Source organism: Moschus berezovskii, chromosome 11, assembly GCF_049115385.1.
Source record: "Moschus berezovskii isolate FMDL1 chromosome 11, NW_MosBer_1.0, whole genome shotgun sequence".
Classification (NCBI taxonomy): Eukaryota; Metazoa; Chordata; class Mammalia; order Artiodactyla; family Moschidae; genus Moschus; species Moschus berezovskii.
Genome location: NC_142470.1, coordinates 82,678,983 through 82,699,416, shown reverse-complemented (window position 1 = coordinate 82,699,416; position 20,434 = coordinate 82,678,983). Strand labels below are relative to the sequence as shown.

Sequence of the window (20,434 nt, the reverse complement as noted above, 5' to 3'; positions counted from 1 at the left end):
CCTCTAGGCTGCTCTCTTACACCCCTTCCAGGGGGTCTCCTCTGTCTTCAGGTCATTGAATGTACAGGGAACAACCCCACCCCCATGCTTCAAATCTGTCATATCCTCTCCTGCCTGCAGCCCAGAGAAAACTGTCTGCTTTTAATATGTACTTTATACATAGCTATGCTGGGTCTTCATAGCTGTGTGCAGGCTTTCTCTAGTTGAAATAAGCAGGGGCTACTATTAATTGCAGTAGATGGGCTTCTCATTGTGGTGGCTTCTCTTGTTGTGAAGCACAGGCTCTGGGGCATGCAGAATTCAGTAGTCGTGGCACAGGAGATTAGTTGCTCCACTGCATATGGGATCTTCCCAGACCAGGGATCAAACCCATGTCTTCTGCATTGGCAGGCAGATTCTTAGCCACTAGGCCACCAGGGAAGTCCAAACCCCCTACTTATTTTAAAGGGCCTGTGTGATTAGGCACACCGACCAGATAATCTCCCTTTTGATTAAAGTTGACTGATTCAAAACCCTAATTAGGTTTTAAAAATAATTTTGCATATAATGTCACAGAATCAGGGGCTTGATGTCTTCTCATAATTAGGCACTAAGATGAGAAATCTCAGCGGGCCATATTTTAAATTCTGCCTACATGCAGGAACTTTTTTGACATTTTTGCCTAAATGTTGGACTAGACTCCTCACAGGACTTCCTTCCCTCTGCCGCAGGTGCTCAGGGTCAAGGTGGCACCCGGCTGCACAGCTGCCCAGGAACCCCTGGCCCTTCTCTCCTCCTTGAAACAGACTCTGAGGCTTTTCAAGACCTGGGCAGGGGGCGGGCAGTGGATCCTGCTTCGGAATCGCTGGGGCTCTGCTCGTATTAATCACCTTCTCCTTCCAGAGCTTCCACCACCACATCCCACCCAAACCTCTACTGGGTCCTGCCCTTCACACTCTCTGCACTGCACCACCTACACAATCTCTGGAGGCCGTCTACACTCGCCTCCTCTCTACCCACCAGAATCTGGCCCCTAACCATCCCTATCCCTTTCATCTGCTGTCTCCCCCTTATCTCTGTGGACTCCTTCCAGGCCTTATTTCCCAGGCCTTGCTGTGAGGGCAAGGATGGATTCCATCTTGTACCCTGTTGTCTTGCCAACATGCGGCCCAGCGCCAGGAACATAGCAGACACTTAGAAAACATTTGTTGTGGTTTCTCTGGGTTCATGTATCTGCGGGGTCCGCTTGCTAAAGTGCTTCTCTTTCTCTCCCAAATCCAGACACATGTCACCACACCCACCCTGCAGCATGTCACGCTTTGCTTGGCCTAAGGGCAAGAACCAAAGCAAGGGGCAGAGTGTGTGGGTCCCTCAGGATGAAACACTCCACGAATTTGGTTCTGTCTCATACTACACCACACACACATACATGTGGGCCAGACTTCGAGTTCCCTGTGGCCCATTGCTGGGAAGGCAAGAGTCGCCACTCTTAGGCTTCCGCCCTCACCCTGCGTGGGCCACCGGCTCAGCCAGCTCTCTAGGAGTTTACTTGTGCTGGCCTTAATCTTTGTTTCATTCCATCGCTGAATTGGGGCCCATGTTCTCATCCTCCAGGGGCCCACCCACTTCCTCTTGGGAGTCCAGCCGAGGACAGTGTGGTTTGAAGAACGTTCTAATCCTGGCCCCAAAGCTCTGAGAGAAAAAATGACTAAAAGCCCTGGAATGTGGAGCCTGCTGCTTCCTGCAAAGCATTTTGAATGAAACACGTAACCAACAGCTGCAGCGCAGAGAATGGAAACTTTGAGGGACGTCATGGCTCCAGGTCCTCAAATAGCAGGCTTGTGAGCAGAACAAGCTCTTTATTTCTGCCCTGTCCGGACGCCCTCAGCGCCCACCCCTCCCAGCTCTCCTTCCAGGAACTGGGCCCGCCATGCCAAGGACGTGCTCCTGCTGCTCATTTATTCCACACACTCTGCAGCACCCCCTTAAAGCCCCCAGTTCTCCGTTGGGGGGTAGTAAGACTCCCTTCCCACTCATGAACTCCCAAGGGCATCGAGGATCCCACAACTGCCTTCCCAGTGATCCTGAAGCAGGACGCCCCACTCAGGTCTTGAAAAGCCCCAGAGCCCGTCTCAAGAGCAAAAAGTCAGCACATGTCCCAGCTGAGTTCCCACCCTGGAATCAACTCCAGGTCAAGCCTGGCAGTGACAGCCAGCTTACGCCAAGCGCTAGGATAGCATCACCCAAGGCTGCCCTCAGGGTGGACTTGGGGGTGAGCAGGCAAGGACAGACAGCCCCGTGGGGGCAGAAGGCCTGGAAGTTAGGAAATTTCTAAAGATCATGCCTGAGTGAAGGGATAATATGCTAACATTTTCTCAACTCCTTTATTAAGATGTAACACATAGGCATCAAACTGTGTCTTAAATGGTATGGCTCAATGGATCAAAATATAGAACATTTCAAATACCCTAGAAGTTACCCTGGAGCTGTTCATAGTCAATAACCCCCTGTTAGTGGTAACCACTCTCAGGAGTTTCTTTCTCTTACCATCAGTTAATTTTCCCCCTTTGGGGACTTTGTTTCAGTGGAATCACAAATGGTGTGCGCTTTGGCCATGGGCATATTTTGCTCGGCATTGTCTCTGAGATTTACCCTGGTTTAGACACACTCACAGCTCTGTGGTACCTGCTATGCTGCCAGTGCTAAACAGAGGAGAGCGTGTTGAGTTTCTGCACTGAAGCTTTATCTGGAGCCCATTTGGCAGATAAATCAGCACGCCACTGTCACGTAGTCAGGACATGGAGGAGCATGGCCTCAAGCCCGGGGTACATGGACTCCAGAGCTGATTCTCACTTCTTTCCTCTTCAGAAATATAGATGAGGGACTTCCCTGGTGGTCCGGTGGTTAACAATCCACCTTCCAGGCTTCCCAGGCGGACCAGTCATAAAGGATCTGCCTGCCATGCAGGGCACACGAGTTCAATCCCTGGTCTGGGTCCTAAGATCCCACATGCTGCAGGAGCAACTAAGTCCTCGTGAAGCAACTAGAGAGTCCATGTGGCGTCACAGAAGGTCCTGCAGGACACAGTAAGACCTGATGCGGCTAAACAAACAGACAATAAATACTTCCTTAAAAAAGAAACATAGAAAACCTGCCCCTGTTTTACCAAAAAGTGGGGAGAATTGCCTTAGAGATCCAGAGGCTGGGATTTTTCTCACAAAGGAAACTTTCATTTCAGACTTTTGTGTACTCAAGAGCCCAGCAGAAGCCCCCTTTTCACTTTAGCCCCAGTAGTCCCTGGGCAATAAGATAAGACAGGTGCAGAGGGGTGAGCAGGGGGCTGGGAGGCATCTCAGAGCACCAGGCCCTAGGAAAAGAATGAAGAGGTTCATTAATTTAGTCAGCCATATTCATTGATAACCTACTCTATGCCAGGCGCTATCCTGGGTGCTTCCTTTTTGGTTATCTACTTCAATACAGCAAACCACTCTAAGACATAGTGGCTTAAAATGAACAACAAATATTGATCATCTTTCAAGATTTTACAAGTTACCTGGACAGTTCTTCTATCAGTCTCGCTAGGGTCTCTCATGCTGCTACAAGTCAGATGGCACCTGGGGTGGCAGTCATCTGGGCACTTGACTGTCTGAATCAAGATGCCAGATTTTTGTGCCTGTCACCCTGGCCAGGACCCTGAAAGGCTGGGCTCAGCTGGGACTCTAGGATTGCTGGAGTTCCCTCTGTCTCCAACTAGTCTCAGGGTTTCTCCCTCTTCATGTGGAATTCTTCAGCAGGGAACAAGACTTCTTATATTGACAGCGCAGGGCTCTCAAAAGTGCAAAAACGGGAGCCCCCACACCTCACTAGAGCTTAGGCCAACACTGAGGCAGCACCACTTTGGCTATATTCTATGCTTAAGGAGAGTTGCGGTCCCAGAGCAGATTCAGTGTGGGCAGAGACTCTCAGTTCAGTTCAGTTCAGTCGCTCAGTTGTGTCAGACTCTTTGCGACCCCATGGACTGCAGCACGCCAGGTCTGCCTGTCCATCATCAGATCCCAGAGTTTACTCAAACTCATGTCCATCAGTCAGTGGTGCCATCCAACCATCTCATCCTCTAGCGTCCCCTTCTCCTCCTGCCTTCAATCTTTCCCAGCATCAGGGTCTTTTCAAATGAGTCAGTTCTTTGCATCAGGTGGCCAAAGTTTTGGAGTTTCATCTTCAACATCAGTCCTTCCAATGAATATTCAGGACTTACTTCCTTTAGGATGGAATGGTTGGATCTCCTTGCAGTCCAAGGGACTCTCAAGAGTCTTCTCCAACACCACAGTTCAAAAGCATCAATTCTTCGGCGCTCAACTTTCTTCACAGTCCAACTCTCACATCCATATGTGGCTACTGGAAAAACCATAGCTTTGACTAGACAGACCTTTGTTGGCAAAGTAATGTCTCTGCTTTTTAATACGCTGACTAGGTTGGTCATAACTTTTCTTCCAAGGAGTAAGTGTCTTTTAATTTCATGGCTGCAGTCACCATCTGCAGTGATTTTGGAGCCCCAAAAAATAAAGTGTGTCACTGTTTCCCCACCTATTTGCCATGAAGTAATGGGACCAGATGCCATGATCTTAGTTTTCTGAGTGTTGAGTTTTAAGTCAACTTTTTCACTCTCCTCTTTCACTTTCATCAAGAGGTTCTTTAGTTCCTCTTCACTTTCTGCCATAAGGGTGGTGTCATCTGCATATCTGAGGTTATTGCTATTTCTCCCGGCAATCTTGATTCCAGCTTGTGCTTCATCCAGCCCAGCATTTCTCATGATGTACTCTGCATATAAGTTAAATATACAGGGTGACAATATACATCCTTGATGTATTTCTTTCCCAATCTGGAACCAGTCTGTTGTTCCCTGTCCAGTTCTAACTGTTGCTTCTTGACCTGCACACAGATTTCTCAAGAGGCCAGTCAGGTGTTTGGGTGTCGCCTGTGGAGGTCAGCAGTGGACTGCTGCAGGGGCAGGGGCTCTGGGTGCAGCAGACCTGGGTATGGCATAAGCCCTCTTGGAGGAGGTTACCATTAACCCCACCATAGAGCTGCCAGACTTACACAGAACTGGGGAAACAGACTCTGGGAGGGCACAAACAGAATGTTCTGTGCACCAGGACCCAGGAGAAAGGAGCAGTGACCCCACAGGAGACTGACCCAGACTTGCCCAGGAGTGTCCAGTGGAGGTGTGGGTCGGAGGTGGCCTGCTGCAGGGCTGAGGGAACTGAGTGTAGCAGTGTGTGCATGGGATCTTCTGAAGGTCACCATTATCTTCATTACCTCCACCACAGTTTGGCCTCAGGTCAAATAACAGGGAGGGAAGACAGCCCCGCCCATCAACAGAAAATTGGATTAAAGATTTACTGTGCATAGCCCTGCCCATCAGAACAAGACCCAGTTTCCCCCTCAGTCCATCTCTCCCATCAGGAAGCTTCCATAAACCTCTTATCCTTCTCCATCAGAGGGCAGAGACTCTATAAGGCAATGAATATAAGGAAGCTCATCTCTGGAGACCAGCTAACACCCAAAAGTGTTCTTTTTCTTCTTCTTCTTTTTTCACTTACTCAACAAATAAACACTGTCAGGCAAATAGTTTCTTCTTGGATGGAGTAAACTTTAAATATCACTTTTGCTTGATCCGAAGTTATCATTCAGGATAACAATCCTCAGAAGTTCTGCAAAAGTTAAGTAATATTTATTGAATGTTAGGTTCACACCATGCTGAAGGCTTCACAAATGTAACTCATTTACCCTTCTTTGAAATAGGTATTATCATTAGCCCTATTTATAGATAACGAAAAGTTTACTTAAAAAGTTTATAGGGAAACGAATTTCCCTGGTGGCACAGTGGACAAGAATTCTCCTGCCAATTCAGGGAACATGGGTTCAGTCCCTGGTCTGGGAAGATACCATAAGCTGTGGAGCAACTAAGCCATTGCGCCACAACTTGCTCTAGAGCCTGTGAGCCACAGCTACCGAGCCCACATGCCTCAGCTCTGAAGCCTGTACATTTGGAAACATGCTCAGCAACAAGAGAAGCCCCTGCAATGAGAAGCCTGTCCACCACAATGAAAAGGAGCCCTCGCTCGCGCGACTAGAGAGAGCCCATGCGAAGCAGCGAAGACCCAGCACAGCTAACAGTAAACGAATCAATTAACATTCTCTCTGGTTAAAGCTCTGGGCTTCCACTGCAGGTGGGCACAGGCTTGATCTCTGGTTGGGGAACTAAGATGCCACATGCCTTACAGTGTGGCCAAAAAAAAAAAAAAAAAATGAGGGGTTATCTATTGTTGAGTTACAAACAACTCTAGAACTCCTTAGTGGGTTTCAATGAAATGATGGTTTATTACCTTTCCCAGATCCTGTGGCTCAGGTAACAAGTAACTCAGTTGGGAAATTCTGCGCTTAGGGTCTTATAAGGTTGTAGTCAGACTGTGACCGAGGTTGGGTTTGTCTTAAAGGCCCCTCCACATACCTGGCACTTGGGCTGTGAGGATGCGAACAAGGGCAGGCTGAAGCAGGGTCCTGGGGCATCTCTAACTCTATATGACCTCTCCACCTGAGCGCTCCAACATGGCAGCTTCAGAATAACTGGACTTTTTCCATGGCAACTCAGAAATCCGAATGCATGTGTCCTGGGAGAGAGAGCAAAACAGAAGCTGTGATACCTTTCCTACCGAGTCTTGGAAGTAATACAGTGTCATCTCTGCCATATTTTATTTGTTAAGGCTGAACCCTGACATGGGGGAGGGGACATCAATTCTGTTTCTTGGTAGAAAATGTGTCAACAAATTTGAGCCATTAGAACCGTCATAGACTACTCTCTGCACATCAGTTCATTTCATTCTTCTCATATGCAAAATACACTCACTTGCGTCCAGTGATCTCCCCAAAGTCTCATCTACTATGGCGTCAGGTTTAGACTGGAGGTCTAGATTCCTGTCATCTAAATCACCCAGTTATGGAAGAGGGTCCTCAGAGGCAATTCCTCAGGCACAGTTCCTTGAGTACTATTCCTCTTTCTCTAAAGACTTGTGAGCTAAAGAGACAACTTATTTCTTCCATACACATCCAATACACAGTAATGGAACGGGCATAGGAGGACCACTTCAAAATGGTTGGAGAAGGAGGCACACAGGAGTCACTAGTCCATAGCAATTTTGAAAGCCAGCCAGGCGCGCATGGTCAATTTCATGATTAGAGCTCTGTTCAACTGCCTGGGAAAATTTCTCTGTGGTTCTTAGATCTATCCTCTGGGTTTTTGCTTCCACTTTCTTAATTTTTCCTTCTTTTCTACTAAAACAAAAAAAAGAGTGGCTGTTTTTTTGGGCAACTGAGCCAAAAAAAGCTGAAACAGCCAGAAAGCTGTTTTCTGAGTTTTCTTCCTTCCCACAGAATTTGGGGGCCTAAAGTTCAAAAAAAAAAAAAAAAGTTGCAGGGGGTCATTTTGTTCTACTCTGTCCCTTTTAGTATAAGCTGATGGTGCTTTTGCCAATGTAATTCAGTTTAAAACTTTGTGAGTTTCCTATGGATGCTGTTGGGGCTTCCCTAATGGCTCAGACAGTAAAGAATCCACCTGCAATGTGTGAGACCTGGGTTCGATCCCTGGGTTGGGAAGATCTCCTGGAGAAGGGAACAGCTACCCACTCCAGTATTCTGGCCTTGAAAATTCCATGGACTGTATAGTGCATGGGGTTGCAAAGAGTCGAACATGACTGAGAGACTTTAACTTTCAGGAAGGATTATCCCCTTACAGTTTTAGAAGCCCTATTGTTTAATGAAGAGAATCTGTGAGGCACACTCTTGAAATAGAGGGCTTTTGTCTATCTGAAAGATTTCAGGAAGTGTTAGCTCTTTTTGAAGTTTTATTAAAGGTTCTTATAGTCCTATTCTGAATTATATCTTTGTCCTGAAGCCCTTTCATAGTTTGAGAATTCTTACCTGGGGAGTCTGAGAATGAGAAACATGATTTACTTGCAAACCAAACAAATCCTTGGCTTTTTTTATATTTCTTATAAATTTTGTTTATAAGTAAACAAAAGTAAAAAAGTTTATAAGTAAACAAAAATTTAAAAGTAAAGCTTCCAATCCAGCAATCGCACTCCTGGGCATACACACTGAGGAAACCAGAATTGAAAGAGACACATGTACTCCAATGTTCATCACAGCACTGTTTATAATAGCGAGGACATTGAAGCAACCTAGATGTCCATCTGCAGACAAATGGATAAGAAAGCTTTGGTACATATACACAATGGAGTATTACTCAGCCATTAAAAAGAATGCATTTGAATCAGTTCTAATGAGGTGGATGAAACTGGAGCCTATTATACAGAGTGAAGTAAGCCAGAAAGAAAAACACCAATAAAGTATACTAACACATATATATGGAATCTAGAAAGATGCAAATGATAACCCTGTATGCGAGACAGCAAAAGAGACACAGATGTATAGAACAGTGTTTGGGACTCTGTGGGAGAGGGTGAGGGTGGGATGGTTTGGGAGAATGGCATTGAAATATGTATATTATCATATGTGAAACGAATCACCAGTTCAGGGTCGATGCATGTTACAGGATGCTCGGGGCTGATGTGTGGGGATGACCCAGAGGGAGGATAAGGGGAGGAGGGAGGTGGGAGGGGGGTTCGGGAGGGAGAACTCATGTACACCCGGGGCGGATTCATGTCAATGTATGGCAAAGCCAACCAATATAATATTGTAAAATAATTAGCCTCCAATAAATAAATAAAAGTTAAAAGTGAGAAAAAAATAAAATAAAGTTTGTCAGGTGAATTTAAAAAAAAAATTAAAGCTCCCTTTTAAACTCATATTTCTCTATCTTTATCATTTGTTATTGCTGTTCAGTCTCTAAGTCATGTCCGACTTTTTGCGACCCCGTAGACTACAATACACCAGGCTTCCTTGTCCTTCATTATCTCCCAGAGTTTGCTCAAGTTCATGTCCATCGAGTTGATGATGGCATCCAACCATCTCACCCTCTGTCGCCTCTTTCTTCTCCAGACTTCAATCTTTTCCAGCATCAGGGACTTTTCCAACAAGTTGGCTCTTCCCATCATGTGGCCAAAGTATTGGAGCTTCAGCTTCAGTGTCAATCCTTCCAATGAATATTCAGGACTGATTTCCTTCAGGATTGACTGGTTTGATCTCCTTGCAGCCCAAGGGACTCTCAAGAGTCTTCTCCAACACCACAGTTCAAAAGCATCAATTCTTTGGCACTCAGCTTTCTTTATGGTCCAACTCTCACATCCATACATGACTACTAGAAAAATAGCTTTGACTATATGGACCTTTGTCAGCAAAGTGATGTCTCTGCTTTTTAATACGCTGTCTACGTTTGTCATAACTTTTCTTCCAAGGAGCCAGCATCTCTTAATTTCATGGCTGCAGTCACCATCTGCAGTGATTTTAGAGTCCAAGAAAATAAAGTCTCTCACTGTTTCCATTGTTTCCCCATCTATTTGCCATTAAGTGATGGAACTGGATGCCATGATCTTAGTTTGAATGTTGAGTTTTAAGGCAGCTTTTTCACTCTCCTCTTTCACCTTCATCAAGAGGCTCTTAAGTATCTCTTCACTTTCTACTATTAGGGTAGTGTCATCTGCATATCTGGCATTTTTTTTAACATTCTGCTCAAAAATCTGCTTAGTGCGAATCATTGGCTAATCAGGTCTATTTTCTATTGTCCACATCACCTCAAGTGAAAATGTTGTAAATTTTCCTCTACTGCCTAATAAAGATCCCTCTCCTGCTGCTTCTAATAACATTGACCTCACTTTCCTGTAAGTCTTCACCAGCAGACTCCTGGAGGGCCATCAGGCTTCCACTAACAATAGCTTCAAACCCATATGATTTCTGCACACCTCCTAGTCCCACGCCATGTATTAGGCAACTCTCCAGGTCTAGATATCAAAAAATCTGTATCAGCTATACTGCATTAGGACAAACCAGCCCAGAATGATGATCTGAAAACAATAACACTCATTTATTTAGCTCACAGATTGGGGGGCTGTCTGGGGACTAACTCAGACAGTTCTCTCAGAATCTCTGTCAGGAGTTTCTAGTCAATCGGTGCCTGGGGCTGAGATCAACTCAAATGCTTCTTTATTTGCATGCCTGGGACATAAGCCGCTGCTGCCGCCAAGTCGCTTCAGTCATGTCCAACTCTGTGCGACCCCATGGACTGCAGCCTACCAGGCTCCTCCATCCATGGGATTTTCCAGGCAAGAGTACTGGAGTGGGGTGCCATTGCCTTCTCCAGGGACATAAGCTCAATGGCTTGGGGTTAGATGGCTGGGGCTCCTCAGGTATCTCTGTCTTTGGATGTGATCTCTTTCTACAAGGTAGCCTAGGGTGGCTGGCTGAAGGCTCCCAACATGAGTGACCCCAAAGAAACCACCAGAAACTGTGTGGTGTTTTCTAACCATGCCTTGGAAATTATATGGTTACTTCTACTGCATTCTGTTTGTCTGCACACTCTTAAATCCATACCTGGGTTCAAGGGGAAGGGACTGAGACTGTAATTTTTTTTTTCCCCACTCCAGTGGCTTACAGGATCTTAGTTCCTGATCAGGGATTGAACCTGGTTCCTCCTCAGTGAAAGCCCAGAGTCCTAACCAGTACACTACCAGGGAATCCCCCAAAGACTCCAATTCTTTCTTTCTTTTTTTTTTTAATAGTTATGTATTTGACCGTACTGCGTCTTGGTTGCGGGATCTTCAGCTGAGGCCTGTGGGATCTAGTTCCCTGACCAGGGATCGAATCTGGGTTCCCTGCATTGAGAGCTCAGAGTCTTAGCCACTGAATCACCAGGGAAGTCCTGACTCAAATTCTGATAAGAGGAGAGTTAAAGGGTTGTGGGCACATTATCAAACTATCACAAGCAGTTAAGTAACATGTCCAAGGTCACACAGCTGGAAAGTGACAGAGGTGCGATTTGAACCCAGCCATTCTGGCCCTTGGCTTCCAAGGTGGCCCTAGTGGTAAAGAATCCGCCTGCCAAAACAGGAGACTCAAGAGACGCAGGTTCAATCCCTGGGTCGGGAAGATCCCCTGGAGAAGGAAATGGCAAAACCCACTCCAGTGTTCTTGCCTAGAGAATTCCATGGACAGAGGAGCCTGGCAGGCTGCAACAGTCCATGGGGTCCCAAAGAGTCAGATGTGGCTGAAGAAACTTAGCCCAGCACATCCTGGCTCTTGGGCTTCCCTGGTGGCTCAGAACAGTGAAGAACCTGCCTGCAATGCAGGAGAACCAAGTCCGAACCCTGGGTCAAGAAGGTCCTCTGGAAAAGGGAATGGCTACGCACTCCAGTATTCTTGCCTGGAGAATTCCATGGACAGAGAAGCCTGGCGGGCTGCAGTCCGTGGGGTCCCAAAGAGTCAGACACAACCAAGCGAAACACTTTCACTATTCATTCTGGCTCTAGACTCACATCCTTAACTGTTTACTAGTCTACACTGCCTCCTATATTTACAGATACAGGGGCAGATGGTTCATGATGTAAGAGCAGGCGGGTCCTCTGTCTTGGGAAAGCTCCTGACTTGATTTTCTGTACTCAGCTTTCAGAAAGGTAGCGAGACTCATGTTAGCTGCAAGAAACTGAATGAGTGAATCGGAATTAGTGGAGCCATCTCCCAAGGCATTTTCTCCTCCCCGAGATCATTTTCTTCCCTGTATCCATCCATGCCTTCATTGTGGTTTCCATGTTATTCTCATCATGGCCTGAGACACCTTGTCGCCTCACTCCTACACACCCACTCTCACCTTCTCAATAATGTGTTCACTGAGGGGAAAGAGTCATGTCCCTTGACATTTCAAGAGTGTCTGCCAGAACGTATGATGGAGAGCTTCCACGAAAGCCTGCAGTTTACGTGTCAGAAAATGAAACTTTTTTTTAACCAGGCCCTGGAGTTTTCCTAAATTTCCTTTAAGTCTTGAATTTCAGCCGATTTCAGAGATCAAAAATGACATCTTTGTCATAAAGTCCTGAATAAAGTTTGCATCGGAGAAGGCGATGGCACCCCACTCCAGTACTCTTGCCTGGAAAATCCCATGGACGGAGGAGCCTGGTGGGCTGCAGTCCATGGGGTCGCTAAGAGTTGGACACGACTGAGCGACTTCACTTTCACTTTCGTGCATTGGAGAAGGAAATGGCAACTCTCTCCAGTGTTCTTGCCTGGAGAATCCCAGGGACGGAGGAGCCTGGTGGGCTGCTGTCTATGGGGTCGCACAGAGTTGGACACGACTGAAGCGACTTAGCAGCAGCAGCAGAGTTTGCATAATAGACCAGCACTTCTAGCAACTCTTAACTGGAATAAAATTTCATATTCTGGATGGCACCTTGATACAAAGGATTAATCAGCCGGAACACAAATGGTGGTCAGGCAAGGTCGCCATGGATGGTTATGCGGTCTGTGCACTGCACAAAGGGGCCTGGCCAAGGAAGTGAGTGGAACGAGGCTTGAAACCCAACCCCACATTCCACTGGCCAGACCTTCCACTCGGGTGATGAACTGTGTCTGCCTGGAGGTAAAAAACAGCTTTTTCTAATTTGTCCGCCCAGAGAGGCACCTTCTTCTAACCCAACAAAAACACCGCATGTCCTAGCGGCAGCACCAGGGGAAGTACGGAAGATAAAATGAGACATTGCATTCAGCTGCTCCATAGGACGAGTAACAGAAATCAACACTGGCACGTGATAATAATAAACTTCCTACATTTCAAGAAAAGGATGAGCAAATGAATCTCAAGAAAGGCCAGACCCAGGGCAGTGAACCTCCTCCCTAGAGCACTTGCATTAAAGCAGCCCCATGCTAATGGCTTCCTCCAAATCCAGAATCTTCAGAGAAAGAATCTGATCAGCCCAATTTAGCTCAGTTACTCCCTCCATACCCACCAACTATGGTGGGGGAGTCACCTAGTACAGAACCTATACTGTAGTGATCTTGTTCCCTGGCAGTCCAGTGGTTGAAAGTGAAAAGTGAAAGTGTAAGTTGCTCAGTTGTGTCTGACTCTTTGTGACCCCATGGACTGTAGCCTGCCAGGCTTCTCTGTCCATGGAAGTCTCCAGACAAGAATACTGGAGTGGGTAGCCATTCCCTTCTCCATGGGATCTTCCCAACCCAGAGATCGAACCCAGATCTCCTGCATTGCAGGCAGATTCTTTACCATCTGAGCCACCAGGGAAGCCCTACCTTTCCAAAGCAGGGGACATGAGTTCGATCCTTGGCCCAGGAACTAAGGCCCCACATGCAGCACAGTGCAGTCAAAAAAAATTTTTTTTTAATTAAAAAAAGATCTAGACAGTAGATTAAACTGCTGAGCCCCTCACCATGAGGCCCTAAGTGCGAGCTGTGCAGCCCTCCAAGAGTTGTCTACAGCAGTTCTGTAAAACTGTCTAGTATTGGTCATCCCCAGGAAGACCAATAGCTAATTGAAGTCCTTCCCACAAAGTCCTGAGAGGACTTTGATCAGAGAACTTCAGATCAGAGGCTGATCTCATCCAATCAGTCCAAAAAAAAAAAAAGATTTTTGTGACTGTTCAGCCATTTGGTTTCACTCTATATACAGCTGGCAATGACATTTCCCATTTACCAAAGATCTTATTTATGAGTGCTTTTATCATCAATAGAAAGTCAACTCTTTATATTTTGCTTCTTATTGGGACTTGTGACTCTGACAGACCTGAAGTCATTCAGTTCCATAAACTACTCAGAGGCCAATCTATGACCAGAAATAATCTAACAGAACCCTATGTAGCCACACCCCAGATACAACAGATGTCAACAGTTTGCCATCTTGCTTCAGATTTCCTTATTTTTTTTTTTGGTTGTGCTGGGTCTTCATTGCTGTGTGTGGGCTTTCTCTAGTTTCAGAGAGTGGGGGCTATCCTTCCCTTCAGTGCACGAGCTTCTCATTGCAGTGGCTTCTCTTGTTGGGAGCAAGGCTCTAGAACCATGGGTGGGCTTCAGTAGTTGTAGAGTGTGGGCTCATTAGCTGCGGCTTGTGGGCTCTTGAAGGGCTTCCCAGGTGGCTCAGTGGGTAAAGAATCCGTCTGCAATGCAAAAAACTCAGGAAACACAGGTTCAATCCCTGGGTCAGGAATCCCTGGAGGAGGGCATGGCAACCCACTCCAGTATTCTTGCCTAGAGAATCCCCATGAACAGAGGAGCCTGGTGGGCTACAGTTATGGGGTCTCAAAGAGTCAGACACAACTGAAGCAACTCAGCATGCATGCACGGGATCTAAATCATGGCTCAGTAATCATGGCACAGGGCCTTAGATGCTCTGCGGAATGTGGAATCTTCCTGGACCAGGGATTGAACCTAAATCCCTTGCATTGCAAGATGGATTCTTATCCACTGTGACACCAGAAAAGTCCAAAAAGTTCTTTATTTTTTAGAGAAAGAAAACTTTACAGAGCTATAGCTACATCTCTGCCCCATATCCTTCTTCCCCTTTGCCTACAGATAAGTGCCATCCTAAAGTCTGCAGTCTCTTTAATTTTGTATCTATATGAGATGTATATTCACTAAACTTACGTGCTCATCATTTCACGATGTATATAAGTCAAATCATTGTGCTGTGCTTACACATATGGTTTATTCAGACTTTATACAGTGTTATATGTCAATTTCAGCTCAATAAAATTGGAAGAAAATGAAAAAGGAGGAATAGAGGAAAATACTGAAACTCAGGACCTCTGTCCTCAGAGAATGGTCTGTCACAGACATGGGTTCCCTTCAATAAAACATTTCCTTTAACTCTTCCTATCAGTTGAATATGAATATGCTATTTTGTAATTAGACAAAACAAGTGTTATATATTTCTGGAAAAAATATTCAAAAATTAAAATAATTATTGATAGGGAAAAAATAAATTCAGTAGTATCATTTCCAAAAGGGATTTTGATTTTCATTTGGACCTCAGGTGCAGGTGTTGAGTCAATTATTTTCCATGGCACCCCATCACTGTTCCTTCTATGAAGGCCCTCTCTTGTTTTGTTTATTTGTTCCTCTGATCTTTGTTCACCACCCCAGTCTCTCCAAGGCTAGGTTCCTAGGGGGAGCATCCCAAAAAAGTGAAAAAGCCAAGTGGAAGTTATATCCTTTATATTACTTAGCATCCAAAATCACCACTTCTGCTAAACTCTATCAGCCAGAGCAGTAACAAACCCCTGCCTAGATTCAATGAGAGGAAAGATGGACTCCCACCTCTCAGCAGGAAGACTGTAAGTTTTACTGCAAGAACAGTATGGCAGGTGGGCCATCTATTTTGGTGGGCCATCCTTGGATAATACAATCCCCAATCCTACCTACACTGATAGGTAGGAGAAAGAGACAACAATGAATGGACAGGTGTCCATTATTGCTGGAGTACAATATGCAAGGTGGAGGCAACCAGATACAAGGCTGCAAGGACAAATCAGGCCAGGTTCTGGAGGGTCTTGAAAACCTATTTAGGAGAATGCTTGTAGCAAAGGAGGGCTTTGGAAGCCCCAGGATCCCTGTCCCCTCATTTCTATCACCCAGCACCTCCTTTGTGCTTGATGAGAAAATATCTAAGACCCTCCCTCTATAAGTGGCTGAGCAAAGGGTGTCTCAGAATTGGCCTGTGCCCTCTGAGTAAGGGTCAAAGGTAACCAGATACCCGCCCCTACCCTTGTCTCCGTGGGTGCATGTGTCCACATCTACCTGGTCAAGAACAGTCTCTCGACCCCAGAGAGACATGGATGCTGCTGCTTGGGTGGCAGACAGGGACTCTTCAGAAGTGGCCTTCCAGGTCTATTCTGAATGGTCGTGTGCAGAGGAAGACCCACACTTCACACACATACAACCTGTAGCATTTCACATTAAGGATATCAAGGAGACAGCACTTATTTGATAGTCAGGAGTCCTATGTTCTAATCCCATCTCTGTCCAACCAGCTGTCAGCCTTGGGGACACCATTCACCCTGCTGGACCTTGCAGACAAATGCAAGAATTACACTAGATGGGCGTTTTCTCCAGGTACAGTCACTGGATCTCAGCTATGAAAATCACCTTGCTGGAAAACTACAGTGAGATACCACCCGACTCCCATGAGAATGGCTAAAATCAAAAAGATTGACAATGCTAAATGCTGACAAGAAGAGCAACTGAAATGCTCCTACATTACTGGTAGGGATGCAAGATTGTAAACTCACTTTGGAAAAATTTGGCAGTATCCACTAAAGCTAAAGACCTTCCTTAGCAGTTTTACTCCTAAAAGATATTAAAACATATGTTTGAAAAAAAGACTTGCACAAAATGATCATAGCAGCTTTATTTATAACAGCAAAAAAATGGAAATAGTCCAGGTGCCCATCAACAGGTGAACAGAAAAACCATTAATAAAAAGAAATAAACGTGGGTGATACAGTGGGTGGATCTCAGAAGCATTCCGCTGAATGACAGAAATCAGAAACAAGAGCGGATGTGGTACGACTCCATTTATTATGAAGTCCAAAAACAGGTGAAACTGAACAGGTGATGACAGAAGTCAGAACAGTGTTTGCCTGGGGGCTGGAGGGTGGAGTGGGGAAGACTGGAAAGAAGATCCAGGGAAATTTCTGGAGAGAGAGAATTGTTCTAAATCTGTGGTTCAGCATGCTAAGTCCCCTCAGTCCTGACTCTTCTAGATCCTATAGACTGTAGCCCTCCAGGCCCCTCTGTCTATGGGATTCTCCAGGCAAGAAAAACTGGAATGGTTCGCCATTTCCTTCTCCAAGGGATCTTCCCCACCCAGGGATCCAACCGGTGGTTCTTATGTCTCCTGCGTTGGCAGGCAGGTTCTTTACCAGTAGTGCCACCTGGGAAGCCCCTCGAAATCTGGATGGAATAAAGGTAACACAGATGTATGTATATACATTTGTCAAAGTGCATGGAACTGTACACTTAACATCTACGCATGTACAACACTATCATACGACAGTTTTAAAAAATAAACCATATTGCAAAAAAATAATCTGCATGTCACTATTCTACTTTTAATTTTTTAAAAAATATAGTCATCCAGACTACCTGTTCAAATACAGCTTCCTGGGCATCCCAGACCTACTGAGTCAACCGGTCCTCTGGACCAGGGCCCGGGGATCGGCATTCTGAACCGGTCCCTGCTTTGGCAAGGGCGTGCGATATGAGACCCACGTCCCGGAGAAGGGCGGGGATGCCCCCACGCCGGTCCCCCGCCCACGACCCCACAGCACACGATCGCACCGCACACTTGGCGCCTCACACTCTCCCCCAGCCCCCGAGTCCTCTGTCCAGTCGCCCCTGGTAACCGAGAAAGAGCAGGAAAACCCTCAAAGTGCAGCCGCCCGGGAAGGGGCCGTCCACGGTGTCAGCCAGACAAGGGTAAATACAAAATGCGGGGTAATTGGCGGTTTTCTAATTCGCGGCCCTTTGTGCGGCGGCGCGGAACCGGCGGCCGCGCTCCCAAGCCCCGGCCTTTCAGTCGCCGGGGGCCCGGGCCGCAGCGCTCCCCGCGCTCCGCAGCGCATAATTAATCGGGCTTCACAGGGCCCAGGACAAAGGCGCCCATTCACCCCGCCGCTCCTCCCCCCGGGGATATTGTTATTTCTAAAAACTGCAGCCAGCTGGGCCGCAGAGAAACGTCAGCTCTGTGGGAGAATGAGAGGCCAGGCCGCGAAGGAGAGAGGGAGCTCTGTGTCCGCGCTCCGAGCAGGATTAGAGGGCCGGGGAGCCCGGGGTGGGCAGGGGGCCCGGGGTCTTTTCTCAAGTCTGCACGACTCCTCAGAAAGCCTTCTGATTTCCATGGGGCCCTGGAGGCGACTGCCATGGAGATGGTAATGGGAAGCATTGAGGCTGGTTCTTAGGGAAGGAGAGAGGGGATACATTCAGGACCTCGACTCAGCTCCCGGGTGGGGGGCGGGGAGGGGGTGGAGGTTCTGGATCGCCGGGTGGGAAGGCCAGGGTGCCCCAACCTGTACCCACCTCTGTCGACACCAGGGAAAATACTGCAAAGAATAGAGGCCTGAGTCTGGATCCCGGCCTCCTGCGGTTGAGTCGGGGGGCTGAGAACGCAAAGACCCCAGGGTTACCTGACCTCTGCTCCAAGGACCACCTGGGGAACCTGTTCAAAAGGAAACCTATACAGGCCTGGGCCTCACCCCCAGAGAATCAGCTCCCAAGGTCTGGGCTAGGGCACAGGTATCTGTATTTTCATAAGCTCTCCAGGCTCTGCTGCAGCCCCCTGACCTGGCTGGATTATCTCTGGGCAGTGAGTACTGCCCCCAGGAGATGGCTCAGGTGCCTCATTTCTTATTTCAAAGAGGAGAAAACAGGTTCAGGGATGTAAATCCACCTGCCCAAGGTGATAGAACAGAGCTGGAACAGGACCCTGGATGACTGTGTGCAAGAACAGAAGGAGAGGCTGCCGAAAAGGAGTCTTCCCCTCCTCCGCAGAGCACTTCTTGACTGCTCAGCCCTGTTCTGGGCTCCCTCTTCTGTGGCCTTTATTTGCATGAGATCGATCTGTTTGGTTATTCCAGTATGTTCTGTCTCGTAGGTTCACTGGAGTTTTCTCCTACCTGCTCCATCAGAGGCACCCTTGAGTGGAACCTGAAGATCATTTTGGGTTTGTGTCCTGCCCAGTGCTGGGAGAGCTCTGGCCAAGGCTCAGTGTATGTGAACAAAATCTCATGATTCCAGGTGTCAGTCCTCCTGGCAGTGTTCCCCTTCAAAGCCCAGCGCCCTCCCTGGGCCCAGCAGAGGGCCTTGTCCAGGGCCAACAGTCCTGGGCTTCACCTCTGCCATTGAACCCAAGGAAATGCGCACCCATTCTGCACACCCATTCATTCCTCGTCCCCAAACTGGGAGCAGTCATGAACAACCACCATGGATCTCCAAAACCTCAGCCTCCTGAACACCTCCCAGAACAAGCAGGGGCCTTTCCAAAACCCTGCCCATCCCAACGCATTTCATGGAGACGTTCTGTCCCTCAGCTGTACTCTGGAAAATGTTCCCTCAACCTAAGACTGCCAGTCCTGAGCAGGACCACAAGCCTGGGAGCCAGAGCATGCATGCCATAGTGCCTTGCTCCTGCAAGTCAGGGAAAAGAAGCCTCCTGTGTTTTCAGAGAGCCCAGGCTGGCTTCTAAGGCCCAGAGAGAAAGTCCAAACAAGCTCACTGCTTCTACCAGGCCATGCCAGACACTGGAAAGTCAACATCATGCGACATTCGTATCTGTGGGCGGGAGAATGTGCAGAAAACTTAAGAACAAAGTGGAAAGAAAGAGAGCAAGAGTTCAGCCAAGGCCTGGCTAGGCCTTGGAGGGGGCAATTCGGCTGTCCAGCAGGAAACCAATTCAGGCACAGCCACTGAAACCAGCAGAGATTCCCAGGGGACCCTGTGATCCAACAGTCCCCAGTGGCCAGGCCACCAGCATAGCCTCAAGCAGAAAATCAAGCTAGCTGTCTCCTATGAAATAAACTTTATTTAGGGTATAGAGTGATCCAATACTTTTTGAAAGTGAAAGGAAGAAGGTTCAACTATAAGGAAACCAGACTATGTAAAACAATGTCCTTGAAACACACACTGAAGTGTTTAGAGGTAAAACAGCAAAATGTCTCTAATTTGTTCTCAAATGATTCCATAAAATGTAAAAAATTGGTGAATCTTGGGAAAGGGCTTACAGAAATTACCTGTAACATTCTTATAATTTTTCTGAAGTTTGAGATAAAAACGAACAACAAACAAAAGGCAACATACCACACACACAAATGACAGAATCAGTATTCCAAATGCTATACCAGGGATGGGACTCAACTTTCTTGTTGTCTGCATGCTTGTACACATCTTTCACTATCTCCTATTATATTAATCTGTGAACCCAAGTTGGTTTGAAGATCCTTAGGGATAAGGTCTGTGTGGTTTATCTCTATGATCCTATTGCAGCTAGCACTGTGCTTTGTCAACAGAAGACATTTAACCAAACCCGGCATCCAGTCATTGGCCATGGAAAGTTTCCTGTTCTAGGTGAGATGCAGGAAGAAGGAGGAGAAGGAGGAAAGGCGAAAAAGGAATCAAGAAAGATGGTAGAATCTATAGAGGTTTTCCAGTCCAATACACTCATGGCAGAACTGATGCCTTTTTTCAAGGTTAATAATCAGGCCCACCTAATCAGATTCTTCCAAGAAGCCTAAAAAAAGTAACTCAGGCCCAGTGGGGCTGCCCCATCAGGTCCACTGATAGCACTTACAGACCTTCATAGTCTGAACCCTGAACCTGGTCATGTTCACTTCAACGTGTGGTTACCAGAGTCAATCATGTGTTTATTTCATCTTTGTCTCATTCTGAGTGTTTCATGTCTGTGCATCTTTTCTCCCAGTGAGACCACAGGAGGAAGGGTCTTGCCTCCTTC

The 20,434-nt window shown here is 46.9% G+C and overlaps 1 long non-coding RNA gene across 3 annotated transcripts in view; it reads right to left on the bottom strand.

Moving 5' to 3' along the window:
* Positions 1-20,434, bottom strand: part of LOC129539776 (uncharacterized) — a 68,957-nt gene that overhangs the window by 40,832 nt on the left and 7,691 nt on the right. Inside the window, exons 2-4 of one of the 3 annotated variants that reach the window (XR_008682518.2) lie at positions 6,491-6,650; positions 5,580-5,690; positions 2,512-3,346 (exon numbers count right to left, since the gene is read on the bottom strand). This is a non-coding gene — a long non-coding RNA (uncharacterized LOC129539776). Of the gene's footprint in view, positions 1-2,511; positions 3,347-5,579; positions 5,691-6,490; positions 6,651-20,434 lie in introns of those variants that run through there. The other 2 variants (XR_016038601.1, XR_016038600.1) reach the window with 2 other exon arrangements.